The sequence below is a fragment of the Coptis chinensis genome, chromosome 8 (assembly GCF_015680905.1).
Source record: "Coptis chinensis isolate HL-2020 chromosome 8, ASM1568090v1, whole genome shotgun sequence".
Taxonomy (NCBI): domain Eukaryota; kingdom Viridiplantae; phylum Streptophyta; class Magnoliopsida; order Ranunculales; family Ranunculaceae; genus Coptis; species Coptis chinensis.
Window position 1 is genome coordinate 40,306,682 of NC_141463.1, and position 20,041 is coordinate 40,326,722.

At 37.4% G+C, this 20,041-nt stretch overlaps 1 long non-coding RNA gene across 1 annotated transcript; it reads right to left on the minus strand.

Annotated features, from left to right (window-relative positions):
• Positions 1–16,041: 16,041 nt before the first annotated feature.
• On the minus strand, positions 16,042–19,011 carry LOC147481460 (uncharacterized). The gene is made up of 3 exons (XR_015206043.1): positions 18,904–19,011; positions 17,802–18,805; positions 16,042–16,220 (listed from the first exon to the last, which is right to left on the minus strand). It is a non-coding gene; the product is annotated as an uncharacterized LOC147481460 (long non-coding RNA).
• Positions 19,012–20,041: the final 1,030 nt, after the last annotated feature.

The window sequence follows — 20,041 nt, forward strand, 5'->3', positions numbered from 1 at the left end:
GTATGAACACTCATTGTTCATAGCAAAACGACATAACGAGTAAAATTGGAAAATATTTATTTCAAATTCGGGCCATTTGTCCTTAAGGGTTATTTTCACTAGAAAATTGGTTTTTCGGGTTATTTTCACCCGAAATTTGTCCCTGAGAGTGATTAAAAAAAATTGCTTCTTTTGAAAGTAATTTTCACTCGAAAATGAGCCTTGGGACCAATTTATTGTATTTATTAATACTTACAAATAAACAATGGTAACGCATGTTCCACATATGGAAAGTGTTCGAGTCTATTGATGGGTGGTTATGTAACCTGAGTTGACCATTGGAAGAAAAAAAATGCAGGTAATGAACTATACACGAAATCAAACATTGATGTATAAACATTTTTTTAGCAAATTTGGGTAATGAAGTGTACCACGTTTTGCAACGTTGGGTTCTGTTTCACTTCCGTACATTTTTTTCACACGTGTTAAGATTTTTTCTTTTTCTCTAATTATGTGTCACTTATTTTCTTATGTAGCAATCTAGTGGCAATCTTACACGTATGAAAAAATTGGACAGAAGTGAAACATAACCCAACATTGCAAAACCTGGTACACTTCGTTACCCAAAATTGCTCAAAAAAAGTTTATACACCAATGTTTGATTTCGTGTATAGTTTGTTACCCATCTATACATTTAACCCAATTTGGAAATATATGTACTCGTGTTTTTCATACCTAAGCATTTTCTTTTGAACCAAATCAATCATTTGATTTGCATATAAAAAATTGTTTGCTCGTTGAAATGACAACTCCAATACCACTATTTGGGGTACATCACCATGTTGAGATTCTTCATCTCTTCAATCAATATAATCACCAACAAAACCTTGAGTGTGAAGACAATCCATCATTTTTATTCTCCCTCTACAATTCTACATACACATACATGACAATACACTGCCAATCCATCACTCTCTTTCCTTAGATTGTATGACAATTTTCCATGTGATGAAATTTTACCAAATTATATTGTTAATATAATGCAATTGATATGTTAAAATATGTGTAATAATAAAATTAATTAATGTATAAATACTAATATAATCACATATTTGAAAGAAAAACCACTGGTTGTAATGATAAACCTATATACCACGTACCACCACAAAATAATTATTAGGCTGAAGAGATCTTCAATCATCTTTGGGTCAGATGCAATGAGAAGGCAAGATCCACCTTCATGAGCCTCCAAACTTTTATTGGTAAGGGATTACTTAGTGAATCTTTCTATTAGACACCTTATAAGAACATAACATAATGCTAATTCATTGATGATGACTCGGCCCATTCACTTGTTAACTCAGTTTCATGCTAGGTTATAATTAGACAAGAATTTTATGAAGAAAGAAGAATCAATTGAAAGTCAAGACTTCTCACTGAACGGGATAAACCCCAATTAGAAAGTATCTCGATACAAATCATATTAAAACGAATACTACAGCTCAACACAAATTATTCCATTCAACATTTAATTTTGACATAGTCTCATTTGTATTTTTAATGCTTTTACGTGTGAAACCTGTCATAATGCATTCTCAACCAAATCCAATCATTTTCCAATAAATACATAAAAGCAAAGAAACCATAAAAGCTTGCCATACAATCTATCGAGTGTGGTTGATAAACATAAAATGAATAGCTTACCTACGAAATGAACGATGAAATCAAAACGTAAGTAAACTAAACAAATTTTTGATGCTATGTTATCAAAGTTTCCTACTCTCAATTCTATCGAAATAGAGTGGAGTAACAAATTCGTTCCACTCCTAGTGCTCTAACATGGAATTGTTTTCTAATCTAATTACTCAGTCTTAAGTCAATGAGAGCTTTACGAAAGTGATATACTACGATACTTACTGAATTTGATTACTTGAATTTAACTACGAATGCTATGGAAATATGATTGTGCTTGAATCTAGATAAAGGATTAAAGGGGAATTGAATCCACCTCGAATCCAACTTAATAGCCTAACATAGATTCTTGTATCTCGATTCTTACGTTCTCACGGCAAGAAATTTGAGTTCTAATCCCTAGTGTTCATGGCATTTCTATCGAGTACTAACTAGCATGTGAGGTCGTCCACCCATTCTCATGGCGAATCACGACCTTCTAGATTGGAATAGATTCTACAATGTTTCTACACTATACCACTAACTTTTCCTCAAGGATTCATCAACCCCTCTAATGGAGATTTTAGCCTTGAGTCATCAAACCATCATTTCCCATTTCATTATAACTACACATCATATTAAAATTCTAACTTAACTAAATTAACTAACAATGGTTCAATCTATTTAAACTACGGAATGATAATCAACAAGAATTAAAATCAGATCTTATAAATTGAAATAACACAATTCGAAATTGAGAAAACAACTATTTTATTTATCTAATCAATCAAGAACAATGATTCAAAGACTTAATCTAAAACAAGAATTGAAAATGGAACTAAAGCTTAATTTAATTAATGAAAACAGATCTATAATTATCTATATTATTTTAGGTCTAACTAGCTACCATTAACAAATAGCTAAACTTTGGTTTTTATACTTTCAGATCCAAAAATCGTGCATGGGCTTGGAGCCATGTTTTGGGCCAGAGAATCAGGCCCAAAACCCAATTCTTTCAGTCCAAAAAGGCCTCTTCAGCTGCAGTTGGCTTCCACAGACTTTTCGTCCACTTCTACTCCTCTGATTGGGTTAAGACTTAGACCATTGGAAAGCTCTTTCCGAGCCGGTCATTTTGACATAAGGTAGGCCCAATTCCAAGGTCTAAGTCCAAAGATACAGCTTTCGGAAGTTCTGCTGACTTGTGTGCTGTTTCAGCCCGTGTCGACTTTTCAGCTTTTGACCGGGCTTTAGGAAGGCTTTATCTTCTTGAATCTTGGCCTTTAATCACGAAACTCCTTAGTAACCGACCTTTTCTCCTTTATCTCACTAAAGTGGCATATTTCTGCACATAACGGACTTTGAAGCCTGAAATGCATAAAAACACGTAATCAGTGTTAACTCTTAATTATTACTCACATAATTGGTCCAAAAGTATGACTGTTAAAGGGTTAAAACTACAGTTTTTGGCTCTTATCAAACCACCCCCAAACAGCATTTTGCTTGTCCTCAAGCAAAGATGAGAAATTAAAATAAGTGACCAAAAATGGAGTTCTATCTACTCTCGTTTCGCTGAGTGCGATTGCATTGACCCTATGCAACAAGGCCTTAAACCACTAGGAATTCCCTAGTGGACGAGTTATAGCCTCATGAGAGTTTTCCAGTGAAGGTACTCACAAACTTCAACTATACTACAACGACTAAGAAATAAAACTATTGTTTTCCTCATTCATGTCCCAACTATCTATACATCTCACTAGCAATTGAATAAGAATAACTAAGTTAAAAACCTAAACTAATATATGCATAATAATCAATCATCTATGATACAAATATATATACTATGAGTAATACTATGAAATGCCTAGCAGGTTCGTTTCTGAAAACTCGGAATAGCGTCCTTAAGTAGGTCTTCACATAAATGTCAAGACAAAAATCACTCTAACTTTTCCACTCAAGTTTCGCTACTCCAGTGTGCAGTGGGCACGCTTTACCTTACAATCTCAATGACAACAAGAAAGCCGGAGTCGATCAAACACATCTGCCACTTACTATCACACTAACATATTCCTAATTGAGCTAGAGGTCTTTATTAGGTGTTGCGGGGATTAGGATATGGTTTAAGAAGGAAGGAAATGGATATTCAAAAGGACAAGTCTGAGATAATAGAGTCTTCATATTATGTAACTTAGAGAAAATCTTGTTATTTTCTTTTTGCTTCTATACTTTGTTTCCATCCTTAGCCATATTTTTTTTTCTTTTCTTTGGCTTTTGACTCCCTTTTTATTCTATTTTTCGAGTTTTTATTTATTTTTTTTTTTTTTTTTTTTCCTTGGATGGAAACTTCTTTTCTTTTCCTCAAGCAACTAACTAATTTTTGTTTACACGTGTTTTTCTCTTTTCTTTCTTCACTCATTTTATTCTCGGACTTATTCTAAATTGGGTAGGTTGATTTATTTTTTATTTTGTTTTGTTTTTGTAACAGGGGTAAAGGATTTGTGGTTTATGGAAGGCTAAAGAAAGGTTCGAGGGGGCTTACTAGCGGAAAATAATTCATAGGTTTGAATTTCGGCTATATCGATCCAAAGAGGGCCTAAATTCTCGCTTAGGATATGGCATAGTGATCAAGCAAGTGGGACGTGTGATATCTCTATCCAGATTTTACTTCTCCCTTGTGTCATTTCTCAAATGTTTAGCTCATATACGGCTTTTCGGCTATATTCTCATAGGATTTGTAGAATAAGTACTCTAGCCTAGATTTCAAACTTCTCTCGCTAACAATCATAGATACTCATGTAATATATTTATAGATAGATGCAGAGATTATTACCTACATATTAATCTAAGTTTCTAACAATTATTCTGATGCAAAAGCTACGTGACACTTCTAAATTGTTAAGAGCATAGAGAAAGAAAACAATACCAATATTCCTAATTGTATAGCATAACGTATTTATTTATATTTTTGAATTTTAAAAATTTTAACTAAAAAACAAATGCATATTATACATATCTATATCCTAACAGATGCCTTAATTACACGTGTTTCTATGCCCCCAAACAAAAATCATGCTTTGTCCTCAAAGTATTGTAAATAAAGAGGGTAGGAAAAATACCATGGAAACGCGTGAAATTCTGGAACATCTGCAAAACAAGGTTAGAACATACTAATATAGAAAATAAAAAACTTACTTAACTCTATAAGAGTTCCACCCATTATGGGGTTAACAGAATTAAATTGCTTGGGACATAAGCAGACACTAACTGAAACTAAAACTTACCATATCTCCCTTTTAAGCATCCTCTTCCTCATTAGTGAGACGAGGTTCCTTCACATCCCGCCAGTCCATTGTAATTTGCCAAGCTTGCCGCCAGTTATCATCTACTAATGCTAACCTGTTAAGTGTTATCATGTCTGATGGGATGTAATGGGCAACCAAATGAGGCTGCACCGCCATCCCGCCAAGTCATTATGCTAACGAAATTAACCACCCGATTGGTGGGTCTCTCATGACTTCAACCCTTTTCCAATCTGTGAATTGTGCACGTAATACAGGTAAACAACTACGATGATGCGGCTTACCAAAAATAGGCATAAGAAGATACTTATGCCTCATGCTTTGGGCTCTCTTAAGACTAGCGACTAAAACTTCGGGGGATGTCATATCGGCGACGCCCCTCGCCTAAAGCGAGGAAAATGTCACCAGCATCTTGTTTTGCGAGAAATAAAGCGCCATTCCCCAAAATATTCATCGGGATGAATAACATGGTGGTGCCTACGTTTAGGGAAAGGCTACCAAGGGCAATACTATATATCACGGTCCATTACTCGAAATACCCCTCCCCCATAATACTCATGGAAATATGTATAATCATCCAGGTATGCATTATCGGTCATATATGCCCATGTGTGAACAGGATCAAGTATTGGTAACCCATTAACTAAAGCGACCACATTTTTATCGAATTAATGTGTCGTGTCCTCGACTACGACACAGAATTCTTGTTCTCCATCCTGATTACAATAGAATTTAACATGGTCATAGAAATAAGTAGTAAGCTGTGGTGAATATGAATCGTCATCACTTACCCGATTAGATGATGCCATCCTAATCAAGGGATTCTTTGTCCGGAACCAATGTCCATAGGTCTCGGTGCCCAACACATCTTTGAGGGACTATTCAGGTATGACTATAGGAGATGTCATCACAATAACTCTTTGAATAGCTCCACAAAAATTCTGGAATGACCGTCTGAAAATTCGAATTTTTCACATTAACAGAAGGCAGTGTGGTGCTCACATAGAAGCGCAATGCTCGTGGGGTTTTAGAATTACAGTGGGCGTGGATGGGCGTGGGGCGGTCTTTGACAAAAATTTTTGAAAATATAAAGGGGCAGCAGCGCTCGGCGGCGAGCGCATCTTGTATATGAAGAAATTGAAACCGGAGTTTAGAGCAAAAAGAAAGAAAAACTTGGAGTGGAAGGTGTGGGATGATGGTGGGATGTAGTGTGGTTTGTTAGTGTAGAAAGAAAGGAGTTTAAATAGGTTCTGAGCTACCAAAACGAATCGGGAAGTTCCCAATTTGTTTGAAGGCAATTTCCGGAAATAGGAAAATTCCAAAACCGAAAATGGAAACAATCCATTTCCATGATTTTCTAAAAATCCTGGTATCTTTTATACTGGATTTAGAATAGTAAATTCTAAACTCTCGTAGATTTCATGCTATCACCACACAAGTCATAGATATGCCGATATCGGCCAAATTATCAACCTTCCCTCCAAGACAACTTACAGCATATGATCATATCATGACTTATGCTCGGTCTAAATATTTCCACCCCCAAACGAGTCGGGAAGGTGGAATTAATGATAAAACAAGCAGTACTCGAAAATAACCAATTATATTAAAAATAAAATTTAAATCCAAACAACATTAAATAAACACATTACTATTTAAATTTAACTACTGAATTAAAATCCTTCTAATAAAACGAAATTATGAAATAACAGCGAACTCCAACTGGGGTGAACACCTAGTTTTGTGATGATGATGGACCCTGAGATGGAGATTGGCTCTGGGATGGAGAATAACTTGAACCATCTGTCCTTCGGCGACGACGCTCATGCCTGTCGGACTCGGCTGAAACAGAGTCCTCCACGGGTGGCATGCGTCGTAGCATCTCTATTCGGAACAAGCGTTGGGCTTCCATCTCAGTACCGAGTACTACATACTGGGTTTGTTGTTGCTGGTGGATAGTCTCCATGTTAGACAAGTTATCGTCCAGAACCCCTTCGAGCATTTCAAATCTCCTCTGAAGGTTCCCTTGCTTCTTTTGAACTACTATCTGTCTATTTTGGATATCTCCACAAATACCATAAACGCACCGCAAGGCAGTTTGCAACACTTGCATGCGTTCTACATTAGAATTACACTTCTCTAATGCATCTTCATCCAGCCATGTCATATCTTCCCTTTCATCCTCCGACTCATCCATTTTTTCTTCAGACAACGGCCAAGTCTCTTGGATGCAATCCATATAGATACTTGCATTAAAATGCAATTTGATCTTAATAGGAGCAGATCTTGCGACAGCTCTAAAAGAGAGCATGATCTTAGTGATCAATACGGGAAGAGGCGCTAAACTCTTCCCCACTCTTCGAATCACATTAAACATTAAATCAAGGATGCAGAAATTATACTTCTTTGTTTTCAAAATCCGTGAGAACGTCGCGGACATTGTAGGCCGATATCATTGACTTTGTCTTTCCCCGGGGCGTTCCTACCAATCCACCGAGCTCTGACCCGTTGATTGGTTCTCGTGGTGGTCATGGGACGAATGGGATGTCGGATTGTATTCACCCTCCACGCCAAGATCCTTCATCAAAGTAGGAACTCCAAAGATATCTTTGGGATTCCTAAATTGTCGCTACTAGGTTGCTTTCAAAGCGTAATTCCTAACAGTTCAGACTAACAACCGGCCGTTACTCTCCGTTCCTCCTAACTTTATGAAAATCCTATCCCTTCCAATTCTCGCTTTTTATAAAACTGTTCTACCAAATCATAGTGATAGAACTCCTCAGTTAAGTACAACAGTCTGTTCCAATGTCTCTTGAACATCTCCGCGTCGTAAAATGGAGCGAAACTGTCGGAAGCAAACGCGTGTTCCGGAAAAATTCTACGTCGTAGCGCCATTGAAATTTCTTAGACTACTAATGGTTTGTAGACTGTGGGGGAGGCGAGTTTTAAAGAAAACTACTAAAAACGGCGTTGGTGGTGGTGGTTGTTTAGAGAAGATTTAAGGTGGATTTGATTTCCTTGTTGTAGGTGTAGTTAGGTTTTCTTCCCTCTCTCTATATTTATTTTTTTATTTTGGTTTCCAAAATTTAATTTAACTTGTAACCGGTGGTTTGGGATTGAAGTGGAAACACTGTGCGTGCGGGTTGGGAAGGAAGGAGACGCGGCATAACGTCGCGTATGGGTTGGGCCCAAGCCCGGTTTGAATTCTGAATTTTCCGATTTTTTCGCAAATTCAAACTCAATTTGCCGCTTTCTTCGGCCCGATTTTGGCGAATGAGTTATGGAAATGATCAGTAGAGAATTTCCAATCCAATGATCCATAAAACACTCAATTCCAACCATGGGTGACATATAAGAGGGTGGAAGAACACCTCGAAGTGCGTGTGTGACGTAAGTTATGCGAATGAAGGAAATCTAAGTTGAGATTACGTCAACCCAATTAAACTAATGGGCCTAAACAAAACCAATGGAAAGTTCAAACAATCCCGATGGAAAGATCGACTGCCCACCCCCAAACAAATTTTTAAACACAAAATTTGTTTACAACGTGGGTCGTTTAAAGTCAGATTCCCAAGACTTGTTGGATTGCTATTTCTATGATTTTAAGAATTTTATTTTTATTTTTATTTATTTATTATAAGAAATAAGAAAAATAATAAATACATAATTCACTCCATAGAGGAACATGACTCAAAAACCGAGAAAACATGCAAAAGTGAAAAACGTGAATTATGTGAACTGTGGACTTAGGATCTGGTACTTACAGCCACACACTCCATAGGGAGGGCCCGGTTACCTGAATGGTGTACTTATCAGTATATGGAAATGAAAGTAAGTACACCAAATGACAAGGGTCAGTCCTCATAGACAGGGTCCTGTAAAAGGACTTCCTCTACATCAGGGGAGAGAAGTTCGTGAAAATGTTTTAACCGTTGACCATTAACTTGAAAGGTACTGTTGTCATTTGGATTTACCAAGGTGATTGCCCCGTAAGGGGTGACTTCAGTAACTAGAAAAGGGCCAGACCAAATGGTTTTAGTTTGCACGGGAAAACATGTAGGCGGGAGTTGTAAAGCAAAACATTTTGACCGACCACAAACTCTTTGCGCAAGATATGCTTATCATGAACACGTTTCATGTTAGCTTTATAATCCTTCTCGAGATCGCATTTAATCGCCACGGATTTCTTCAAGCTCATTCAATTGCAACTTGCGTTTGACACCTGCCTCATCAATATTGAAGTTCAGGCTTTTATAGCCCACGAGCACGGTGCTCTAATTCAATCCGGCAAATGACATGGTTTCCCAAAACAAGTCTAAAGGGAGATATACCTATAGGAGTTTTGAAAGCAGTTCTATACCCATAAGGCATCCGATAGACGCTTTGACCAGTCTTTCCTATTAGGGTTTACAGCTTGTTTCTAAAATCTTTTGATTTTCCTATTAGAAACTTCTACTTGTCCGCTAGTTTGTGGATGATAAGGAGTTGCTACTTTGTGTGTAACTCCATACTTTTTCACTAGGGATGCAACAACTCACATTGCAAAATGTGTTCCACCATCACTAATGATGGCTTTAGGAATGCCAAACCGACAGAAAATATATTCTTTAATAAAAATACAATGGTCTTATGGTCATTGCTACCGCAAAGCTAGGGCCTCTATCCATTTAGACACGTAGTCCCACGATAACTAGAATATAAATAAAACCGTGGGAAACCGGAAAGGACCCATGAAATCAATGCCCCAAACGCGTCGAAAATTTCTAATGATCAAGATTGGATTTAATGGCATCATATTACGTTTAAGTAATTAAGCCCAAGTTGTTGGCAACGATACACGCCTTGCAATGCATTTGGGCATCCTTAAAAAGGGTAGGCCAATAAAATCCACATTGCGCGAACTTTTAGCGGCTATTTTCATCCCACTAAAATGTCCACCACACTCTTTGTCATGGCAGAACGATAGAACTTCATTATATTCCCACCGGGAAATACAACGATGAATAATCTGATCCGCACAATACTTAAAAAAGGTAGGGCTCATCCCAAAGTGAGTATAACTTAACTCGCCAAAAACTTTTACGTTCATTCCTTGACCAATTATAAGGCATAACATCAGCCGCTATATAATTTACAATGTCGATACCATGGTGAAAAATGGCATACAGATGCTCATGAGGAAAAGAGTCCGGTATGGACTCAGAATCAGTCTGATCGTCGTTTGTGAGTCTAGATAAGTGGTCGGCAACTACGTTTTTGACCCCTCTTTTGTCCTTTATTTCTAATGTGAACTCTTGCGAGAAGGATCCATCGGATTAATCTACGCTAGCATCCTTCTTTGCAAGAAGGTACTTAAGGGCTGCATGGTCCGTGTAAACTAAAGTTTTAGAACCAACCAAATAAGGACGAAACTTATCTAAAGCATAAATGACGGCTAAGAATTCTTTTTCTGTAGTTGAATAATTTCGTTGAGCATCGTTTAATGTTTTACTAGCATAATAAATGACAGTGGACTTATTATCTAGTTTTTGTCCCAAGACTGCACCAACTGCATAGTCACTAGCATCACACATGAGTTCGAAAGGTTTAGACCAATCGGAGGTCAGATAATTGGTGCAGAGAGGTTAGCGGCTTTTAAAGTTTCAAAAGCCTGCTTACAGTTAAAATTAAAATCAAAGATTGCATCTTTCAAAAGCAGATTAGTTAAAGGCCTAGCTATTTTCGAGAAGTCTTTGATAAATCGCCTATAAAAACCTGCATGGCCTAGAAAGGCTCTAATATCACGGACAGTCCGTGGTTTAGGTAGAGTCGCTATCTTATCTAGTTTGGCCTTATCTACTTCGATGCCATCACTAGATACAATGTGACCTAGTACTATGCCCTTTTTCACCATGAAATGACACTTTTCCCAGTTTAAAACGAGGCTCTTTTCTTCACACCTTGTCAAAACCTTAGACAGGTTAGACAAACAGTCTGTGAAGGAGTCTCCATAGATAGAAAAATCATCCATCAAAACTTCCATAAAGCGCTCTACCATGTCACTAAATATATGAAGCATACACCGTTATAAGGTTCCAGGAGCATTACAAAGGCCAAAAGGCATTCGTTTATAGGCATACGTTCCAAAGGGACATGTGAAGGTAGTCTTTTCTTGGTCATCAATATCAATAATAATCTGAAAATAGCCTGAGTAGCCATCCAGAAAACAATAAAAAGCATGACCAGCTAGGCGTTCGAGCATTTGATCTATAAAAGGTAAAGGAAAGTGATCCTTTCGTGTCATAGCATTTAAACGTCATAATCAATACAGATCCTCCATTTCATAGGACCTTGTGTGACAACATAGTCACCCTTTCCGCTTCTGAACCATGGTAACTCCCGATTTCTTAAGAACTACATGAATGGGGCTGACCCATTCGCTATCGAGATTGGGTATATGATACCGCGATCGAAAGTAATCATAAGACTTCTTCCCTAACCACCTCTTTCATGGCGGGGTTCAAGCGGCCGAGGTTCACGATAAGTCTTCACGTTATCCTCCAAACGGATAATGATGAGTGCAAACATTAGGGTCAATTCCCTTAATGTCGACTAGGGACCAACCAATCGCAGACCGATGTTCCCTAATCACCCGGATTAAACGTGTCTCTTCATCCTTAGATAATAGAGAAGATATAATTATCGGATGATTACCATCCGGATCAAGTTGTATATATTTTAACTATGGGGAAGGGGTTTAAGCACCGGGTGGAAGGAAAATCACTAGATGTTTAGGCCGGGGTCTTCATTTTGCATAATGAAGACTTGCTTAGGTAGCAAGTCTTCATACTCAGTATAAGGAGCAACCGAAGGGTCTACAACTTGTGTGGACTCAAGGATGGTGTTGACTTCCTCTAAGTAGGAGTCATTTACAAAATCTGACTTTCCAAAGGAAAGGAATTTGTACATATTGTTTTCAGGAAACGTGTTGTTAAAATAATCTTGAGCTAAGCTCTCGATCATGCTAACCTCCCCATCTATAGACGAATCTGGTAATTGTTTCATCATTTTGAAAACATTTACCTCAACTGTGAGATGGCCAAAAGATAAGGACATCTTACCATCGCGGCAAATAATAAGTGCGTTGGCAGTTGCTAAAAAGGGCTGCCCTAAGATGATCGGTACAGAGTCATTAGCGACTTCTGTATCGAGGATAACAAAATCAGCAGGATAGTAGAAATCCTGAACCTTAACAAGCATGTTTTCCACTACACCCTTAGGATACTTAATTGACCTGTCCGCTAATTGCAACGTTATTTTTGTAGGTTGCATTTCCTGTAGACCTATTTGTTTATACAAGTAATACGGGAGTAAGTTAATACTCACCCCCAGGTCTAATAAAGCGGTCGTCGTGTGCGAATCTCCTAAGGTGCATTTTACAGTAGGACGACCAGGGTCCTTGTACTTAACAATTCCATTATTTTCGGATAAAGTTGGAAATTGTTCAGTTAAAAAGGCATCTTTAGGTATGTTGGTTTTACGCCTAGTAGTGCACAACTCTTTAAGAAACTTAGCGTGATTAGGTAGCTTTTTAATAGCTTCGAGAAAAGGAAGGTTTATCGTTAAATTCTTGAAAACGTTCCTAATCTCCTCAAAGTTTGTATCCCTGGTTAGCATGGCTAATTTTTTAGGGAACGGTGGTTTAGCTCTATATTTAGTGTATGGCTCGACTTGATGTGTAACCTTGGCTTTCGTTTCTTAGGTTGTGGTTTAACCGGGTACCTTTACGATTGGTAGGCTCTTCAGTTTCTACTTCGGTATCTAGTTCAATATCCGATGTAGGGAGTACTGATGGGGTAACTATAGGCATAGTTACTTTGTTATCAACCACTCTTCCAGAACGGAGAGTGGTGATGGCATTCAGGTCACCTACCATTGTCGTTTCCGTACTAGTATTACCGTTTACCTCAAAGGTTGTGTTTGTTGGTTTGGTTTTCTCTTGGGCTAACTGTTGTATGCCCTGATTTATGGATTGTAAGATCTGTTGATTTGATTGAGTCATTGATTGGAAAAGTTGTTGGGTAACCTGTATAAAGGCGTTGATACGGTCCGGTTGTGTAGGTGTAGTAGTCACAGGTGGTGCGACTGGAACTATCTCACGTTGATTATTTATAGGTGGGTTTTGATAGTTACTATTGTTAACCGGAACGAGACCTCTATTGGTATTATAACTATTATAATTATTCTGACCTTGTGCTACACCTTGTCGTGGTTGCGCTTGGTTGTTATAATTATTATAATTTCCTTGACCTTGTGCTTGTCCTTGCCTAGGTGGAGCTTGATTATAGTTGTTTGTTTGCCTAGCATTTTGGTTATTAAAGCCTGGAGTTGTAACTTGTTGATTGTTTTGCCAACTAAAGTTGAGATGTTGTCTCCATGGGGCATTAGGAATAGGATAGTTATTAATGGAGCAAATATTATCTTGCTCTAATTGTTGTTGTTCATAGGCGAGAGGACAATAGGAGTCAGGGTGCTCAGGACTCAAGCAGAAATTACATGGGTTGGAGTTGACATTCATGACGGGAATAGGCTTTTGCTGAATAGAAATAGCCTCTACTTTTTTAGTTAGAGATTCGATTAAATTTTAAAGTTCTGGGTCGGGTTTCATCTCAAACATACCGGCGGCCTTAACTGTTGAAGAAGAACTAGCAGAGCGGGGGATATCATCACTCCCCCCCCCCCCCCCAATTGTTATTGCGTTTAGTTTGTTCTTCTAAAAATTTGTAAGCCTCCGAGGCTCCTTTACTTAGGAAACTACCCCCATTCATTATGTCAAGGACTTCTTTATGGTGATGTTGAAGTCCTTTGAAAAAGGCACCTAACTAACGTGTCTTTTGCTAGGTTATGGTGTGGACACTCTATAAGCAGATCGGTGAAACGATTCCAAGCCTCGAGAAAATGATTCATGAGGGTTTCGGGAAGAAATGAATCTTGGAAAGCATTTCATCCGTCTTTAGGGGTGGGTAAAATGTTCCATAAATAGCTGAACAAGTTTAGCCCACGAGTCCACAGAGTTAGCGCTTTGGGCGCTTAACTGCTATTTGCCTTTATCGGCTAAGGTGAAGGGAAATACCCTTAGTTTAATTTGTTCCGCACCAACCGTAGGATGATGGAATGTTGTAAGGACTTGCTCAATCCTACGCATGTGTTGGTAAGGTTTTTCATGGCCTAAACCATGGAAAACGGGTAACAAATTAAATATGTTTGGGGGAATTCGAAAATCCCCCACTGGGTCTGCTAGAACGATGCAAGATTTAGGGCTATCGCTCAAAGCTTTGTAGAAGTCGGAGAGAGGAGTCTCTCTTTCTTCAGCCATTATGTCAGGTATGGTTGGTGGGATAGTAGTTAGAGGTGTAGTGATTGGTATACTCGATATGTTTGTTTGTTGACAGTTAATTACGTTCGGTGTTTTTCTCCGACCAGACCTTAATCTCATGTAAGTCAAAGTCTAAACACAAAAACAATCCAAACAATCTTGATATATTAGTATGAACCTCTAACTGGAGATGCGAGGTATGGAAGAAAGGAATACCGATAAGCGTCCTTGCTTCGCTTATGAATAGTGTCTTGTTTACGGTTCAAAGTAAATAAATAAGTTAGAACACTGAAAAAAACTTAAAAATCGGGTTCAAACAAACCTGTAAATCCGCAAAATTTTGCATAGAGGCGGTCGCTCCTTGTCGTCCAAGTAAGTGAGGCTGGTGCGGTATGGGTCGGTCGCGAAGTCCAAGAAGTGAGGGTCAGTCGCTCTTTTAGTATGAGGGTGGTCACGCCGAAGTCCGTCCGACTATAGAGCAGCGCCGCTCCTTATAGGTGCGATCGCTTTCGTGTAATTCTCATCGGAATTTTTCAACGCTGAAACGAATAACCACACAAGTATGAATCAAACAAGGGTGGGTGGGTTTAATGGGACTTAAAAATGACTAATTCTACTATGAAAACAATGCTAAAGTGCAACTAAGATGGCAGCGGCGCCATTTGATAAACATAAAATGAATAGCTTACCTACGAAATGAATGATGAAATCAAAACGTAAGTAAACTAAACTATTTTTGATGCTATGTTATCAAAATTTCCTACTCTCAATTCTATCGAAATAGAGTGGAGTAACAAATTCGTTCCACTCCTAGTGCTCTAGCATGGAATTGTTTTCTAATCTAATTACTCAGTCTTAAGTCAATGAGAGCTTTACGAAGGTGATATATACTACGATACTTACTAAATTTGATTACTTGAATTTAACTACGAATGCTATGGAAATATGATTGTGCTTGAATCTAGATAAAGGATTAGAGGGGAATTGAATCCACCTCGAATCCAACTTCATAGCCTAACATATATTCTTGTATCTCGATTCTTACATTCTCACGGCAAGAAATTCGAGTTCTAATCCCTAGTGTTAATGGCATTTCTACCGAGTACTAACTAGCATGTGAGGTCGTCCACCCATTCTCATGGTGAATCACGACCTTCTAGATTGGAATAGATTCTACAATATTTCTACACTATACCACTAACTTTTCCTCAAGGCTTCATCAACCCCTCTAATGGAGGTTTTAGCCTTGAGTCATCAAACCATCATTTCCCATTTCATTATAACTACACATCATATTAAAATTCTAACTTAACTAAATTAACTAACAATGGTTCAATTTATTTAAACTACGGAATGATAATCAACAAGAATTAAAATCAGATCTTATAAATTGAAATAACACAATTCAAAATTGAGAAAACAACTATTTTATTTATCTAATCAATCAAGAACAATGATTCAAAGACTTAATCTAAAACAAGAATTGAAAATGGAACTAAAGCTTAATTTAATTAATGAAAACAGATCTAGAATTATCTATATTATTTTAGGTCTAACTAGCTACCATTAACAAAGAGCTAAACTTTGGTTTTATACTTTTAGATCCAAAATCGTGCATGGGCTTGAGCCATGTTTTGGGCCGAGAATCGAGCCCAAAAACCCATTCTTCGAATCCAAAAGGCCTCTTCAGCTGCAGTTGGCTTCCACAGATTTTCGTCCACTTCTGCTCCTCTGATTCGGTCAAGGCTTAGACCATTGGAAAGCTCTTTCCGAGCCGGTCATTTTGACATAAGGTAGGCCCAATTCCAAGGTCTGAGTCCAAAGATACGGCTTTTGGAAGTTCTACTGACTTGTGTACTGTTTCAGCCCGTGTCGACTTTTCAGCTTTTGACCGGGCTGCACATAATGGACTTTGAAGCCTGAAATGCATAAAAACACGTAATCAGTGTTAACTCTTAATTATTACTCACATAATTGGTCCAAAAGTATGACTGTTAAAGGGTTAAAACTACAGTTTTGTGCTCTTATCAGTGGTACTTTCATGTACTCAAATAAGTCAACCTCCATAGATTACATAAAAGAAGATAATATTGTTCTATTACATAAAGAAACTACACGAAAGGCTATAGTGCTACACGCAGCTGCAATCTGTTCCACTATTAGATGTACACGATATAAAGAATATAAAGAACATGAAGAACATAATATAACAAAATCCATTCATAAAGCATGATTCAAATGGATAAATTTTATTTCTTATTAAATTAAATCATATACAAACGCATTCCCCGCGCATTTAACTAATTAGCATGTGAAGGTAAAAGATCTACACTAAGCGAGTTCAGCTTATGTATCATCTTACTCAAGGTAGTCATGAAATTCACAAATTAATAAAGAAAGATTAGTGTAGTAAAAAAATGTGGAAAAGCACAAATATATGCAAATGCCAACTTTAAAGTTAAAGTGTAGCAAATATATGAAAATTTTAAATTCTTGGATAATGAGCCTAGCACATTTTTAAAACACAAGTAAAATTCAAGTTCATGCAAACACCAAAAGAGAAGTAAAAGACCAAACCAGTTATTCCACTAGCAACAAACTCAACCATACTAACATGCAGTTTTGATTTCATTAGAAATGCGTGATCTTATCGCGGCTTAGATAGTGAAGAACTACAAATAGTTGAAGATGGTAACAAAGAAATATTTAGGAACTAAAATTCAAAACCCATGGTTAGTGTGCATTTTAAGTTGTATGTACATCTATAAAAACTATATAAAAAAAAGGTGTCACTGCTTAGCAGCAGTCTTAATAGTTAATACAAATTATCCACCCCCAAACTTATCCACAAATAGTTTCAAACCTCCTATTAGTTAGTTTCAAACTTATCCACAAAGACTCTTTTATAATAATATGTACAACGTAACAAAAACTCTTCAAAGTGCCCCAAAGATTGTAGTGTGAAGCACCATTGATTAGATAAACAGGTAGAAATGAATAAGCATATAAACAACATTGACTAAATAAATGGATAACAAAGAGGAGCAAACAAAAATTTGAAGCTTACCTATACTAACACCATATATTGTCTACCAAACCTTTCACTACAAATACACCAACATATATGGTCAATATATGGACTAATGGAAATTCAAGGACTTTCATCAAAAAAAAAGTTACAACTCTTTTGGATATTCTAACCCTTGTTCCTTTTCGACAATGTGTTAGTTAAAATTATCAATAATACTACCTAGCTCACAATAATTACTCACTTGAAGGTACAAGGGCGTCACCATTACATGAGCACTATCTCAAATGACTATAGCATTGAACTCTCTACAATATAATGGCATAGCCAAGACTCAGATCTGAACTTCCACTTTACTTCGAGATTATTGATGACTTTCGAATGAATGCAAACTAAAAAAATAGGTAAAAGGTAAAATTAATATCCACTATTAAATTTTATGAATTCAAACTTAGTTATCAAGTACACTTACCCTACATTTAGTTGCCATATTCTGCCACACCAGTAATGAATTCAATAACCCGATTATGACTCCATTGCTATACATAATCAGTTGTAGCTTGTCATAACCAACTAGCGCACCTACACCATCACTTGCAATGGCACACAAGATGTTAGCTCCAACACCCTTGAAGAGAGACTTGGCCCCTTCATTCTTGATAATCTGTGAGAATGCATCAAAAGAGCTCTTATACTTAAGAACTTCTCCTAAGGTCATCATCATCCTCCTTCGCACAATATCAATTGGGTAGGACACATGCCATGCTCCTATTGTGATTCCCCATCCCAATTGAAAACTTGCTGGAAAACTATCCTGTGATTACCAAACTCAAGAAGACCGGGGTGATAGGGGTTCTGATCTAGATGAAATTCCATTTCCTGAAAGAACAGCCAACACCTCCTTGTTTCTATTTAGAGTAGAAGACAACAATTGCAAGTTATCAAAAGCATTGTGATTGTTTATTGCATTTTAAACTAAAGAACATGCTGACAATCTGTGTCACATGACTTACTTGTCTTCACTAACATGCTAAAAGATGCACCTACAAATTTAATATGGAAATATCACTAAAAGCTCATTCCCTTAGAGATCTTGTGAAGCTAACAACGAAAGATTACCCCATGTATGCGACAAGCTGCAGAGACACCAGCAAGAGACTTTCCTGCCTGCAAAATGCTAAAGAATAACCTATAAATTATAACCAAATTTGACTGGAAGATTATCCTTGCATACTTCAGTAACAGTGCATCAATTGCTGCCCGATCGCAGTATGAAACAGATGTACTTAACTTCTAGTTTTTGCACTCCCCCTGCTTCTTTGGCAGCTCAACGCCATTGCTTTCACACCATTGAGATATTAGACTTTTCATAACATAATTTGGGGTGAGAGCAGTGTGTACCAAAGTTTGCAATGTCTTAGGACAAGTTATGTGCCCTGTATCAAGCCATTTTTGGATACAAGACCTCTCATATGTCTGAAAAAGGGCAAAGAATATAGAAAATATTAGAACCCCAATCGGAAAATGATTGCCAAACATCACAATTGAAAGGTGAAGGATATGGGAGATTAAACCTGTCCAGTAGAGACAATCATAGGATCTTTCATCAGTTCAAGAGAGATTGGGCACCGAAAATCATCTGGAATGACAAGAGATCGGTGTTTGAAAAAGATTTCCCCTTCGAAGTCTGCGCGATCGGGTTTTCTGTGAGAACGGAATCTTTTAGCTTCTTAAGCAAGGCCGACATGTCCTCAAGACAGTCCCGAGGATCTCCACCACAGGAGAGCACCATTTCATGCAAAGAAAAAGGCTCTTTCTTGAGATCGTTGATGGTCCTGAGCTGAAGCTTCTTTGATAGTCTTATTAAAATGGCCGGGTCGGGCTCTTTTTCTTTCTATGCAGTTGATAAATCCATATGCAGTTGTACATCTGGCGAGTCTATTCTGTCTTTTGCCTTTCTGAACTGAGCACGCACAAGTTCAATCTTAAAAAAATACAAAAGAAGATGTACTCTGCACTTTACCTTCTGATCTTGTAGTGTTTAGAAGCAAAAATCATACATCCTATTTACATAGAAAAGAGAACCATGAAAACCACGAAGATCTCAGTAGCAAAGCTATATGAAGCGGGAGTTTTAGAAAGATTAACCCAAATCCTAGATGAATGAACGTTAGTCATGGCGGACCAGTCACTTGATCAACTTTGCTAACAAGATTACTTGTTCTTGAACTTCTTCCGATATATCAAGCTTTTCAAAGGAAATGTAGCTCAATGCCTTCTCAATTTGCTCTGTCACCTCATGAAACTCTTTTTGCAAAATCTTCCCATTCTGCGAGCACGGGAAAGATTATTCATTATTTCAAAAGTTGGTCAAAAGAACCAGTATTTCATCATTTTTAATTGAAAATAGGAAAAATACCTCTAGAAATGCATTCACCAAGACTAAAGTAATAATAGAGGCTTCCACGTTTAATAAGATAAAGAAACGGTTGAATGAAGAAAGTATCATTATTCATAGTCATACTTATCAGGCAAGGAGACTGTCTCTATTTTTCAACTTATGAAAGGATAATTGTTCCATTAGAGTTCTCCCATTACCTTTCCTATGACCACATGTTTCTTTCCAGTCAAAATTATTATTTTTCAGGTGGAGAACAATTCGCATGCATGCTCATATTTGCTGAAATATTAAACTAAATAATCGGCTTTCCA